The 15,207-nt window shown below is 37.0% G+C and overlaps 1 protein-coding gene across 3 annotated transcripts in view; it reads left to right on the top strand.

Annotated features, from left to right (window-relative positions):
• EXOC6B (exocyst complex component 6B) overlaps positions 1-15,207 on the top strand; it is a 570,349-nt gene that overhangs the window by 471,637 nt on the left and 83,505 nt on the right. The gene's annotated exons all lie outside the window — the stretch shown is intronic.

Genomic DNA, 15,207 nt, shown 5'->3' with positions numbered 1-15,207 from the left:
CTCTTTCACTATATTCTGAGAAAAATACACACTGTAAGTCTGCTTTTCTCTTCTTAATTTGTTTTATTTTCAGTCATCTACTCTTTTAAAATACATATATTAGAAGAGTCTTCAGAATGTCACCTGGTCTAATAACCAGGTAAGCAGATGCTTCAAGAGCCCAGGACAGAGTCATCTTTTCTTTCTTAGGAAGATGCAAACTTCTCGTCCTTTCTTTTCAGTCACTTAGCCCGGAGCTCGAGCCCTGTTCCAGTTCTTACTGTTTTAATAAACACCGACTGCGGTGCTCCTTGACCATAGAGGACCGCTCAGGATCTACTCATATGAACGTTCCTTAGACTTAATGGGCGATTTTAACTTACCCGTTAATCATTTCTAATAGTTATCTTCTATTGCACAACAAATTACTTCAAACTTGGTGGCATAAAATAGCACATTTTTTTTATCTTGCAGTTTCTGTGGGTCAGCAGTGAGTGTGGCTTAGCCGGATTCTCTGGCTCGGGGTCTCTATTAAAGCTGCAGTCATTCCAGAGCTCTAGTGGGAAAGGTTTACCTCCTTGCTTCCTCAGTAGTTGGTTGTTGGAGGATCCATTTCCTTACAGGTTGTCGGACTGAGGTCTCAGTTCCCCAAGAGCAGTTGGCCACAGACCTTTTAGATCTTTGGTACATGGGCCTTTCCATAGAGCATCTCACAACATGGCAGCTTGTTTCATCAGAGCCAGCAAGTGAATGGGTGAGAGTATGATGGCGAGACGGAAGTCTCCGTCTTTTGGAACCTACTCACAGACATGGCATATTTCTTTTCCCATATTCTATTTTTTCCTTTTAACCTGGTTTTATGCAAGTGCTAATAACCTACCTGCTGACATGTCCAGAGACATGATAGCAAATATCCAATTGTTTTTTATCAAAACAAAAAATTTCACCTACTATAGGTAGCCCTATAGATTTAAGATCTAAACCCATTTGCAGTCAGCTGAATTCACACCGAGGACCAGGACTCAAACTAGAGACTGATTCAGCAAATCACCTGACAGAATCTTGAAACCAAATATTCCCCATGTCCTCCTCTTTTCTCTGGTTGCCTAAAAGTTTGGAATAAAAGGTTAACTTGAAGCACACGTGTCTGAGAAGTTATACAGAAACTTACATAGACGGTGAGACATCTTCACTTCAGAGTAGATCAGTGCATGTTGAAATCTAGGCTAATTTCTCTCCTGCAGAAGTCATCACCTGTAATGATCACCTGTAATGAACCAGGCATGACTAGGCAGTTACCGTTGGAGCACTGGTAACGTTGCAAGATGTACATATGAAGCTAGGATGCAGGTCAGATCAGTTTTGATGAGGAAGGGGCTTCTTGAGGTAATAAAGCAAGGGAGCGTCTTTCCCTCTGGGTCATACTGACGTTTACCCATCTTAGGAAATTAGAGCGGCAGATTATGAGGTGGGGAATGGTCTTCACTGTCTTTGAGAAAAGAAGTTCTGTGGTCTCTTGATGAATTTATTCCAGTGTTTTTAACTCTTCACTTGAAACCTGTTTCTTATTATTCTGGCCTTGGTTTTGCTGACAAACCATTCAAAACTGTCACTGCATTAATTTTGGATCACAACTGGAAATGGACACACATACCACTGTATATACATAAACATACACTTAAGGAATTTTCCTCTCATTCTTTCTTCCCAAGGTTCAGGTCTCCTCAAACTTTAACAGCCTCTCTTAGAACCTGTGTTCCATCTCTTAAATCATGTGGCTTAAGGCATTCTTTGAATTTTAGTGGATTTTTTTTTTCTATCTCTGTTTCTGACAGTCTTAATTTCAGGTATTTTTTATAGATATTTCAAATAAAAGGTTTGTTTTGTTTTGTTTGCCAGCCATTTTATCTGGTTCCTCACTCTAATCTTTTTCTTTTCTTTTCTTTTCTTTTTTTGTTTAATAAGAGGAATTATAGGATTACATTTTTATAATACAGATCCTAGACATCCCCTCAAATATATAAATAGATAAGTAGATAGAAATATATAGAGAGAGAGATAAATATATAAACAGCTATATTTGTGAGCATTTTTCCTAACTACCCCTTTTTAGCAAATATCTTTTTTTAAAGTTCTTATGATTAAAATAGAAAGAAAAAGACCATTAATACCTAATAAGGATTTTATTCTGGCAAATCTGCAGTATATTTAGGAGAGATGAAAAAAAGAGGCAAAGAAAGGAGATCTGCTCTGAAAATCAAGAGTTTCTTTGAGTTTTCAGCATTGAGTCCCTATTTTAAATGGTATTTTGAAACTTAGAGGTGTGTGCATTTGTCCGGGCTATGCCTCCAGTTGCAGGGAACGCTGGCCCCTCTAGATTACGCTGCATCTTTGTCTGGATTTATTAGGAGTCCCAGTGCGCTACTCTCCTGGTAACTGACTCCTTATCTCTCCCCCTCTCTCCTCCTGCCATCTGGAAGACACACATCTGCTGATACGATTTCGGTTCCTGTTTCTTTCTTACCATTCCAACTGGGTGAAAATGAGAGCCCTGGCCATTATAATCACTGAAAGCTTCCTCCGTATCGTTATACTGTAAGATGCCAGCAGATCTTTCTGTAGTCCTTTCCCAGTCAAGTTCGGGAAGCAGATACGACTGAAGTTATTACTCTTCGTTCTGTGCACCGGTCTGGGCTTGTCATGGTCGTCAAGAATCACAGAACCTTTAGGATTCACGCTAAGTAAGGCTCCATTGTTGCTACATCCATCAAAAGGGGACCTGGGACAAATTCTTAGGACTGCTTTTCTTTTACAAAAAAACCAACTTTTCTGCTGACAGAGGGAGCCTGTTAAAAGAAATGAAGCAGACACTCAGAGGTTATGCACTTTAAAAAGAACATATCTGGTCATTCTGGTTTTAAAATATTCAGTGAAGCTCTAGTTTTCCTTTAGAAAAAAAAAAATCGCAGTAAATATGGACTGAATATCTGCTAGACATACGGCCAAGTCTCTTTTGTAAGAGGAATAGGAGGGTAGAGGACACGGAGCTGAGTCTCTCATTTTATGTCGTATCACCTAATTAATATAGGGAAAGATTGAACTCAGCTAAGCCGGCCCCGCACCTTTCTCTTCAGCACGAGTTGGCAAACTGCAGCCCACTGCCTGGCTCTGTAAATCAAGTTTTATCGGAATGTGGCCACAGTCACCCACTGGCCTGCTGTCTGTGGCTGCTTTCACACCACAATGGCAGAACTGAGGGCTTGATACAGAGAGTAAGTATGCAGCCCACAGAGCCTAAGACATTCGCCAGCTGGCCCTTTATGCATAAAGTTTGCCACCTCCTGCTCTGCAGCATTAAATGGAAGGAAGTGAAAATATTTACAAACTTGGAAGGGGAAACAGTCTCTATGACAATAACCAAGTTGCTCATGTTTTTAATCAGTAAAAATGTTTTGTTTTTTAAAATAAAAGGATGTGATTGCATTCAAGGATTGGTAGGGAACATTAAATTTTTTTTTAAACATGAAGTCTGAGTAATTTTTGAGAGGCATGTTTTTAATATTTAAGATTTTTTATATGTAAATACTTTAAAACACTTAAAAATAAGGAACTGGGTCTGAAATCCTTACTGACGTCAATCATATTGGGAGATGAGAAGAAGTGTAGGGTTAATAAAAGCTCTTTTATTTATGTTTATATTTAAAAATTGAATTGAGACTGTATACAAACTAAGTCATTAGGAGAAACTAAATTAAAGGAAATTTCTGTGTAGCAAAGAAAAGGACAAAGACAGCAAAGCAGAAAGCATTAAAGCAGGTAATACAAGACCAGACACACTCGTTATGCTAATAAGTGTAAATAGATTAAATGTCCCTATGAAAAGGCTGAGATTGGCTTTTAAAAAATCCAGCTATCCAAAAGTAATTCTGAGACTTTAGAAGACAAACAAAAAGCAAAAATTCAAGCAAATGCACTTTAAAGGAAAGTAGAAGCTGTAGTATTAAAATTGGCGAACACGTTAGGAGTTGGTTTATTGATTTTAACTTGAAGGAATTGAAGTTCAGCTGTGTCTAATTTGATTGAACATGATGTTACTGAGCTATTGATGAAGGAAGATCATCCAGGCCCATCCTTACAGTAAACGTGTAAATAAACGCTCTCCCTAGGTTACAGTGTTATGTTAGCTTTTGGATTAATATACAAATGTGTGAAAGAAGAAAATCTGGTTAAAAGCAGCAGAATATTCCCAAGGAAAGAAAGTCAGATGCAGGTGATCGTTGCCTGTTCTCGCCATGTACCTTCCTGATTCTGAATGCCTGGAAATTAGAGCCTCGTTGGTCAAAATTTAGAGCTAACCAATTGTACCAGGTCCTCAATAGTCTGTTCCTGTTGCAAAGAATTAAACTGAGGACAGGGGAAGAGAGTGACGATAATGTTAACTCTGGAGAGTTTATTCTATTCTTAAGTCTTGTCTCCCCATGCAAATCATTTTCTCTTTCTATGTATCAGGTTTTTTTCCTCATCTCAGCACTCTTATGAAAGTTCTTCAGGCTGGTCCTTTATATCTGTTGTTTAAGTTACTGAAGTTTGACCATTACTACCTTCAACTTTTATTGAAATTCTACTGTTGCATTTTTTTTTTTTTTTGCACTGTTTCCTCTATCACCTTATCATGACTGCTTCTTTCATTGTGGACTTCTGCTTTCTTGGATCATATTGAGAAGGCAAATTAGTTTTTAGTTTTCCATTTCTTTCTGGTTTCTGTATTAAGTCTTTTTTCAGAAATGTGCTTTTTTTCCTTGAACTTTAAGAATGATAGTCCCTTCTGTGATCCTAGAGTATTTTTCCATAGGTATTTTTTTTCCTGATTGCCCATCATAGAAGGAATATTTAGATGCATTGTGTATATCAACAGACAGGATATGTATGTGGTTCTATTTTCTTGGATTTGTTTGCCATATAATGTCCCAAGAAATATCAGGAAAGAAAGTTCATGCTTTTGTATCCAAGTTAGGAGTCAGCACAGTAGCACGTGTTACAAGCCTAGAGCAAGAATGTTGGCTCATAAGCCACATCACAATATGTATTTATTTCTAGGCCAAAAGCTCAAATACCAGGATTTCAGTTTTAAAAACCAGACACTGTTAACGCTGTTCTTGTGTGATTAGCCCCATCTCAGATCTGCAGCTGGAGAGCACTTTGATTAATACAATTCCTATCTTCCTATCTAGGTACCCCACCATTAGCAATTATTCATCTAATATAGCATTAATGGTTTATCATAAGCCTATACCCCCATTGTCTCTTTCTCTGACATTAACCAGAAGGATGAATGGAAACTTTCTTGCCCCAAAACGTCCTCTTCCTAGGATCTTTAATCTGTACCCACCTTGTGATTCCATAGTGCTCTGTCTGCATCACTCAAGTCCTCTTGCCTTCTGCCATGTTGTAAAAGCATAAGTATGCGGTAGGGGCTGAGAAAAAAGGATATCCAGCTTTGTGCACCTCAGAAAGCAGCAACTGATAAACTGCTGGTGAGAATGCAGCACAGCTGTATCTGTCATGTATAACATTACTGGTGGGAAAATACAGTGATTCTGTCACTCTGGAAAACAACGTAGCAGTTTCTTATAAAATTAGATGTATACATACCTTATGAACCAGCAGTCACACTCCTGGGCATTTGTCCTAGAAAATTAAAATATGTTTACACAAAAACCTGTACATGAATGTTCATAGCAGCTTCATTCATATTAACCAAAAGTGGAAATGTACTTCCAATGTACAATCCAAGTGTACTTCGAAGAATGAATGGATGAACAGTCTTTGATACATTCATAGAATACTACTTGACAATGAAAAGGATTGACCTATTGATATAATATTCAAAAACTAGGATGGCTCTCGAGGGTATTATGCTGAGTAAAAACTAAAAGCCAATCTCAAAGGGTTAATCCTGTCTATATAACATTCTCTAAATGACACAGTGATAGTGATGGAGAACAAATCAGTGGTTGCCAGCAGTTAGGGGTTAGTTTGGAGGTTTGACTGGTAAGACATGAAACAAAGGAGTTCCTTTATGGTGATGGAGCAGCTTTGCCTTCTGATCAGAATGATGGTTGCACAAATCTACACGTGATAAATTTTCTTACAACTGTATTCAACATACAAACACACACACAAGTGCACATAAACACACACACACCCAAGAACACGTGTAAACACTGATAAAATCCAAATAAGGTCTACACCTGAATTCATAGTATTGTGCCAAAGTCAGTTTCCTGGTTTTGACAACATATTGGTTACATAAGGTATTATCATTAGGGGAAGCTGGTCGAAGGGTTCATGGAAATCCTTTACTATTTTTGAAAATTCTCATGAGTCTATTTCAAAATTTTAAAATTATGTAAAAAAAAAAGCATCAAATATGCAACAGAGGAATACCCACTCAATTTTTGTGATTGGTATAGACCAGTAGTTTTCAAACCTGGGAGATCATCAGATTCATTTAAAGTGCTTTATTAACAAAAAAATTCACTTCTGGACAATTCTCCCCACTGTCACCCAGCCACCCCTGTCCCCCCCCCCCCCCCCGCCACACACACACACACCAGACCTGTTGAATCAGGATCTCTAGAAATGGAGCCAAGGAATCTGTATTTGCAGATAATTGCCCAACATAGGAAACTCGGTTTTGGAGCCTGGTTTCTGAGCGAGGGGTAGGAGTGGAGAAGACCGGTGGGTCTCTTCTGTATGGGGCCTGGATTGTGATTCTCAGTTCTGCTCCAGTCTTACTAGTCTGAAAATCCTTCTGAATTCTGGCCATAGTTTAACCATTCATTTTCGATTTTAACATTGTTAGGGGTTTTAGCTTTTTTCAGAGTTTTATAGCTATTGCAGTGGGAAATTTCTTGAGGCTGTATCTTTAGCTACTAATCAGTTGCCAGTTTAAACCAGAAGCCGGGCAGTCGTTCTTCTATAGATGGCCCTTGTCTTTGCCTTATCCACACGTGAATGGCGACTTGCTTCCAGCTCTCCCCAGTGAGGCTGCAGAGTTCTACTGTACTTGATCAGATTTTCACATTGATGCGGCGTCAGCATAAATCACGATTCCCCCAAGATTGGCTAGTGAGTGGAAGACAGCCAAGGCGCACCACAGTGAAGACATCAGTTAGGAAAATTATATCCAAAACCTGAAAGCAGCTGTCACCGAAGTTTTTGTTTATGAAAATTGGAAAAGCTCTCCCCTCTCAGCCACTGACACCCCTGATTTATTGTTTCTCTGCTGAAAATTATCCAAAGATGTTTTTAGACATTGGCTGGTGAAAGCCAAATTTATGGAAGGTGGAGGAAAATGTAAAGAATCATTATATTTGTGAATTTCTCAGTCAGCCATGGCAACCTTTTAATAGCTAGCGTTGACCGGATTCTTTTTGTGCGTATGAAAAACTTACTTGAGGAGCTAATATGACCCATGGTGTTAGAAGGGACAGATACGCTGTGGTGCAAAGCATTCTGGACCAATAATCAGTACCAGTAATCAGTGTTTACCCTGACTCTGCCATGAACTAAAAATGTATTCTTAGTCAAATTGCTTAGCTGCTCTGGGTCTTGGTTTCCTTATCTGTAAAAGCTGGGGGTAGACATTAGAGCTAAATCTACTTATATACCCTCTTGTTTGAAATTTTAAATTTTGAATATTAAAAACCAGTTTATTTTTTAACTTTCAAGTCGTATTTCCAAATAAAATAAGAAAAGATATTTCATGCTAGTAAGTGCAAGTATTTCTCTAACAATAAATATCAGCATGACTACAAGACAAAAAAAGTAAAACTGAATTAAATGTATTTCTTTTTAAATATCAGTTTCCAAAAGACTGAGAATATTTTATGTACATTACAAGGAGTCTGATCACTGAATGCAATTACAAACTTAAGATCATATTTGAGACATTTACAAAATTATAATCATTTTTACGGACTTTGTATATTTTCATTTTTTCAATATTCCTTATGTTTTCTGCCTTTAACAAACAATCTATTATGGGTAACAATTAAGCAGTATTTGAGTGTATTAGTCAGAGTTCTCTAGAGAAACAGAACCAGTAAGATGTGTGTATGTATATGTTATATACATGTATATATATATATATATATATATATATATATATATATATATATATATATTTGTTTACATATTTATTATGATGAATTATCTCATGTGGTTGTAGAAGCTGACAAGTTCCCCAAGATCTGCAGTCAGCAGACCGGAGAAACAGGAGTAGTTCCATACAAATGCTAGCAAGCTTGAGACTCAAAAACCTGATGTTTTAGTTTCAGTCCAAAGGCCAGAAAAGACTGATGTCCTGGCTTAAGGCAGTTAAGCAGGAGAAGTTTCCCCTTACTTGCAGGAGGGTCAACCTGTTTGTTCTATTCAGCCCTTCAACTGATTGGATGGGGCCCACCCACATTAGGGAAAGTGATCTCTTTTACTCAGTCTATCAATGAAAATGTTGATATTATCTAGAAACATTCCTACCAATATACTCAGAGTAATGCTCGACCAAATGTCTGACCCAGTCAAGTTCACATATAAAATTAACCATCCCAATGAGTGAAAATGAAAACATTTTCAAACTTTAAAATGATAAAAATACACACACGTGCGCACACACACACACTCCTATCACAGCACCTAGCTGTGCTCAGCTGAGGAGAAAACCAACCAAGTGACTGGATCATGAACACAGTCTTCTGAATTCCTTTGGCTGCTTCTCATGGCTTAACTCTACACGCACTTAGAGGATCTCAAGCAATACAGATTTAAAGGGGGAAAGTTTAAGTATTCCTTTTATTGACATTTAAAGTAAATGTTGTCATGGAATAGAAAAACCTATAAATCATAATTATGTAACTTAATGTGTTTTTGTAAAGTGAATGCACCCATAAAACTCAGATACTAAATAGAACATTGTTACTAACATATCCTGAAGCTCCCCTATACCTACTGCTGGTTCCTGATACTGCCCAGCGAGTGGGAACCACTATGCTTATTTCTGTCAGCATTGAAGAGTTCGGCTTATTTATGAGATTCATCTAAACTGCTGCATGAAGCAATAGCTTATTCTTTCTCATTGCTATAAAGTATTCCATTATATGAATATGCCACAATTATTAATTTCTGTTTGATTGTTGATGGACTTCAGGGGTATTTCCTGGTTGGGGGTTCTACAAATAGCGCTGCCTTGAATAGTCTTGTATATATCTTTTGATGTGCCTGTTTCTGTTGAATATATACCCAGGGTTGGAATTGCTGGTCTTAGGTTAGGGTATATGTATGTCAGCTTTAATAGATACCACTAGTTTTTCAAAGTGATTGTAATCAGTTTACACCAAGACTGATGATAGTACAACGTGCTCCACATCCTCACTGTGTTGTATTCTTTCCAATTTTATCTATTCTGGTGACTGTGTACTGATATCTCATTGTGAGTTTATTTGTATAATACTATATAACACAATAATTAGTATCATTTCCCTAATACTAATAATCTAAGCAACCTTTTCGTATGTTAGCCATTTTGATATCTTCTTTTGGGAGTTGCTAATTCAACTATTTTGCCTAATTTTCTATTGGATTTTCTTTCTTATAATGGCCTTTTTGGGTTTTGGTATCGAAGTTATGCAAGTCTACTAAAATTAGGTTAAGAAGTTTTCCCTCATTTTCTTTCTCAGGAGGAATTTGTAGAAGATTAGTGTTATTTTTTTTCCTTCAGTGTTACAAAGATTTCACCAGTGAAATCATACGGACCAGAACATTTCTTTCTGGGAAACACAGACTCAACTTCTTTAATACACAAGGGACTAGTCAGATCTTCTATTTATTCTTGTGTCAATTTTGGTAAATTGTGTCTTTCTAGGAATTTGTGTATTTCATTTAAAATTTCTAATATGTTGGCATAAGGTTGTTCATAATATTTTCTCACTATATTTTTAGTGTCCGTAGGATCTGTAGTTATGTGCCCTTTTCCATTTTGAATATCGGTAATGTGTGCCTTCTTTCTGTTTTTCTTGATTATTGTTGATACAGAGGTTTATCATTTTTACTAGTCTTTTCAAAGAACCATTTTTGACTTTATTGATTCCACTTTACATTTGTGTCCTACTTCTCTGATCCTGCTGTGAGCAGCAGCGTCAGTTTTCTGTTCTTTAACTCCTTGAGATGCATATCTAGATCCGTCTTCTTTCTTCTTCAGTCTTTTTTTTTAAGGGATGTATTTAAGGCAATGACGTTCCCTTGAGACACAGTTTTACCTTTATCCAAGAAATCTTGGTACATCCTATTTTGATTAACATTCAGCACAAAATATTTACTAATTTCCATTTTTATTTCTTCTTTGACACAAAAGTTGTTCAGTAGGGCATTATTTTCCATTTTTAAATTTCCTAGCTGTTTTTTTTTTTTTTGTTATTGATTTCTACCTGGATTCCCCTGTGGTCAGAGAACATAATAGAATGATTTTTAGTCCTTTGAAATTTGTTGAGACTTGTCATGTGGCTCAGTGCACAATCAACTTTGGTAAATATTCTGTATACCCTTTTAAAATGTGTGTGTGTTTACAGTCACTGGTTACAGTGTTCTATAGACATCTATTAGGATCAAATTTGTTAATCACAGTGGGTAAATCTTCTAGATCTCTGCTGATTTTTTGGTTTTATTCTAATTGTTCTGTCAGTTATTGAGAGTTGTGTGCACCTCTCCAATTGTGATTGTGTATTTGTTTATTTTTTTTAGTTCTACCTATTTTTCCTTTACATATATTGAAGCATATATTACTAGGTGCATATAAATTTAGGATTGTTGCATCTTGGTAGATTGACGCTTTTTAACATCATAATATGTCCCTCTGTATCTCTAGTAATGCTTCTTACCTTAAAATCTGCTTTGTCTGAAATTAGTATAGCCACTTCCGCTTTCTTTTTGGCTAGTTATTTGCATGGTGTATATTTTGTCATTATTTTCCTTTCAGTTTTTCAACATTGTTATATTTAACGTGTGCCTTTATAAGTGGCATGTGGAATGTTTGTTTCTTTGTTCTAAAAAATCTTGCTTTTTAATTGGAGTACTTAGTTAATCTGCCTTTAAATTAATTACTGATATATTGGAATTTATATATAGCATTATACTTCTTGTTTTTTTATTTTTGCCCTCTCTTTTGTTTTTTCTCTTCTTTTTTGCCTTTTAAAAATTAATTGCATTTTATTCTGCTTTTTTCCTCTATTGGCTTGTTTGTTATACAGTCTCTAAGTGGTTACTCTGAGCACTGCTACATGCCTCTTTAATTTACTAGAGTCTGATATGACTTAACAAATCCCACAAAATGCTAGAACTTTAGACTACTTTAATTCACTTTACTCCATTCCTACCTTTTTATAATTGCTATCATTTTAACTTCACAAATATTTTAAACCCAGAGGAACATTAGTATTATTACTGATAGTACTTATTTATGTGTATCTATATATTTACCCTTTTGTTTACACATTCTTTTTAATATATCTTTTAGTGTATGTCTGCTGATTATCTCAGCTTTTGTTTGTCTTGAATTTTTGTTTTTTTGCCTTCATTACTCAAGGGTATTTTTTACTGGGTAATGAATCCTAAGTTGCCAGTTATTTTAGCATGTCAGTGTGTAGTTCCATCGTTTTCTGATTTCCATCATGTTTCTTGATGAAGTCAGGCGTAAGTCTTGTAGCCTCTCCCTTGAAGGTTTGTCTTTGGTTTGGACAGTTTAACGTGTGTGTGTGGTTTGTGTTTTTCCTCTATGGAGTATAAAATTCCTCTTGAATCTGTAACTAGGTGTCTTTTGTAAATTTGAAAAATTTGCCGCTATTATCTCTTCAAATTTTCCTTTCCCCCTTTCTCTAGCTCCTGTTTTGGGGACTCCAGATACACATATTTTGGCTCTTTTCACTGTGTCCCGTATGCTCTGTCTTTTTACTTCAATCTAAGTGTTCGCTTCAGTCTAGATATTTTGCGCCCACCAATTTTCCAATTGATTAACCTTCCCTTTGGCTGTGTACAAACTGTTCTTAAAGCTACTAGTATATTCTTAATTTTAGTTATTATATTTTTCAGTGCTAGAATGTCCTCTTTTTAAACTATTTCAATTGTGTGGTGAATTTCTACAGTTTCCCTTCTACTTATTGTACATGTTAGTCACAGTTATTTTAAAGTTCATTTCTGATTTTGTTTACCTCTAGGACTGTTTTCTCTTACTTCTGTTTTTGGCAAGTCTAAATTTTTTACTGAATCCTAGTCATTATGAATGAAAAAAATGTTTTTAGTCCTGAATCATGATATTCTATTCCAGAGACTCATCTTGTGTCTTGGCAGGTATCTAGAGTGAGGGGGACATCACTGCAGTCCATTGAGAAACTTTGCAGACAGACTTGTGACTGGAGTGCAGTTTTTAGAAGCTTCAATCTACACTTTGTTCATATCCACTATTGTAGGTAATCCCTCTGTGTGTCCCATCTGAGAGCCTTGGGCATTTTAGTAAGGTCCCCTTAGGGGGGACCTGAACTGTAATTTTTGTTTCCCTAATACCAAGAGTCTATAGAAAACTCTCCTCTGCTTTTCAACCATTATCTGCTTGGCTTCTCAGCCCCTTGCCTTCTGCAGCTTAGCATCAGCACATGCCAGTAGGCTTAGTTTTCTGTCCCTCCCTTCCCTCCGTAATCTTAACTACTTAAATTCCTTCTCCCTTGATGGCACCAAACTTCAATTTCTGTCTTTCCATCCTGTGAGTTTGCCAGAAGTTCTCCTGGCTTCCTTGTCTTTCTCCCATCACCAGGATCGGGGTTCATCTCAAAGAACAACTTTTTCTTCCAGAGCTTGTCTTCTCAAATCCTGGATGCCTCAGCAGCTAACTTATGCTTTTTTTTTTTTTTTAAACTTATCTTCTGGCTTTTCTGATTGTTCTTGGCAGAAGTGTTGGTCTGCTACAGGTTACTCCATCATACTGAGAAACCTGTTTATTGATTTAAAATAGAAGTTCTTACTGATGCCATTACTACCTTTAACACATTGAAACTTCAGGGGTTCCCAACCATATCCATGACCAAATGATCTCTGACAGTGTATTTAATTTTAACTTCCAATGATTCTTTCAAGTTAATGTCATGGACTTTAATACCCATATTGGCGTATGGGAAATGGTCATTTCTTTTTGCTTAATTCTAACATCTGTTTTATCCCAGCATGTTTCATTAGAAAAAGGGTTATGAACACACACAAAACAAATACGATTAAAGAAGAAGAAACAGTAGTGAGTTTCCATGGATGAAACATATCTGAATTAACTTGTGAAGCAGTCATACGCAATGCAGGTAATGGGAGACGCCCAAAAAAAGAAGATGAGATGTGATAGGGAAACAAAAGTACAGAAAGGACTGTCTGGATGTGTTACTTGAATCTATCTCATAAATAAAATGCTTTGTTAAATGCCATTTTTTAAGTACAGAAAGAAGAGAACAGCAAAATAGAACTAGAATGATAAGACAAAATTAATGATGACCACAGGTGGTAATGACTAACAGCCTATGCACATTAAGCATTCTATACACGCTCGCTGTGAGACAAATGGAAAACGTACTTTCAGAAAGTATTACTTGGTTCAGCGCGGCAGGATTTTGCTGTTGCCATCACTGTTGTTGATAGTGTTACTCCTTAGTCATCTGAGTGTTTCTCAATGACTCAGTTCCTTTAAAAAATTTACCTAGTTCTGCTCGTTCACTGATGTCAATCCAGAAGGGACGGGCAAGTTTCGCTAAAATTCCTTTGTCATCATAACATTGAGAGGAATTGAAAAAATGGCCTCCAACTCGGAATTATATTTTATCACATACAAAAAGCAATTCTTAAGCATTAGAACCCTTATAAATTTTCTAAGCCACCTGGTCCCTTCCCCTAGCCATTTTGATTCTAATCTAAAGGACTGGGTCCGATTATCCCCGAGGGGGATAAATGTGACTTTGTGAATCTAGAAAGTTTGGTAAAAGAATAATGAACTAAAGGAACAGATCTTAACACTGGGAAATGGGCTTATGACTTCTGCACTTCTGAGAATATCTAGCATCAGTTCTCCTTCCAGGTCCACCCTGATCAGGTGTAAAGGGGACAGAGAGAGGGTGACGGGGAGAGAGAGTGATGGGAAAGATGTGGTGGCTGAAATGAACATCCTTTTCATGTCATGGAACAACTATTAGTATGATTGCCCTACAGATCAAATGTGGCTCTGGTTCTGCCTTTAGTCTTCATGATTTTCTGAATCCAGTTCAATTTGATATATCCTGAGGCTTACTTTGGAACAAAACCAGAGCCCTGGGTTCCTCCCAAACCCACCCCACAGCTTTAATCCCCTAAAGCTAAATTCCCTTGGGCGTTACAATACAAATTGCCTGGGGATGCACTTTACAGCCATTGATTTACATGTTAAATACATTTCTTTTGCATCTCTCCTTTGACCCTTTACATACCTAGGATCCCACACAGGATCCTGAATCAATTATACATCAGGAACAGGTCTTGATATTGTCATAAATATTACCTTTTATATCCTGAAAATAATCTTGTGAGGTAGCAATTATTATTCTGCTTACAGTGGTTAGGAAAAAAATACTCAAGGGTTGTTCTTGAGGAGTCTCTTACTACTGTGAAGGAGCAATCTTAATTTGGGCTCTGGTGTTCTAACTTCAAGTTCAGTGCTCTTCCGAGGAATGTTAAAGGATGTCAGTAACTACCTGGTTGATTGTTGATTGAGAAGGAACAATTTCCCTGAAGTAAAAGGCAGACTTCAAACGACTTCCTTGCCTTGGTTTAACACTCATCACCTCCTTTTGAATGCCAGGTAAGGGAAATGATTAGTTTGATTGTTGCCCTTTATAAATGGGAAAGTTGAGACCAAATAATGTTTATTGAAGGCCTCAACTTTGAATTCAGTCACCCTACATTTCTCATAAAGGAAAGTTGAGATGCATGGAGATTGTCACCTTGTTTGAAGGTCAGATGGAGTGTTTCTGTGATGAATAGTTTGATGTGATGACTCCTCTCTTGTGACCCCCGTGATGACTAGGGATTTCTGGGTGAGTACAGAGTGAGGGAGGAGGGAGAGATCATTCCTGCCCCCTTAAAACAGCATGTTCTGCCCAGAAAGTAATTCTT

This window comes from Camelus bactrianus, chromosome 15 (assembly GCF_048773025.1).
Source record: "Camelus bactrianus isolate YW-2024 breed Bactrian camel chromosome 15, ASM4877302v1, whole genome shotgun sequence".
Lineage (NCBI taxonomy): Eukaryota > Metazoa > Chordata > Mammalia > Artiodactyla > Camelidae > Camelus > Camelus bactrianus.
The sequence above is the reverse complement of the archived record's forward strand: the minus strand, read 5'-3'. Positions and strand labels throughout refer to the sequence as shown.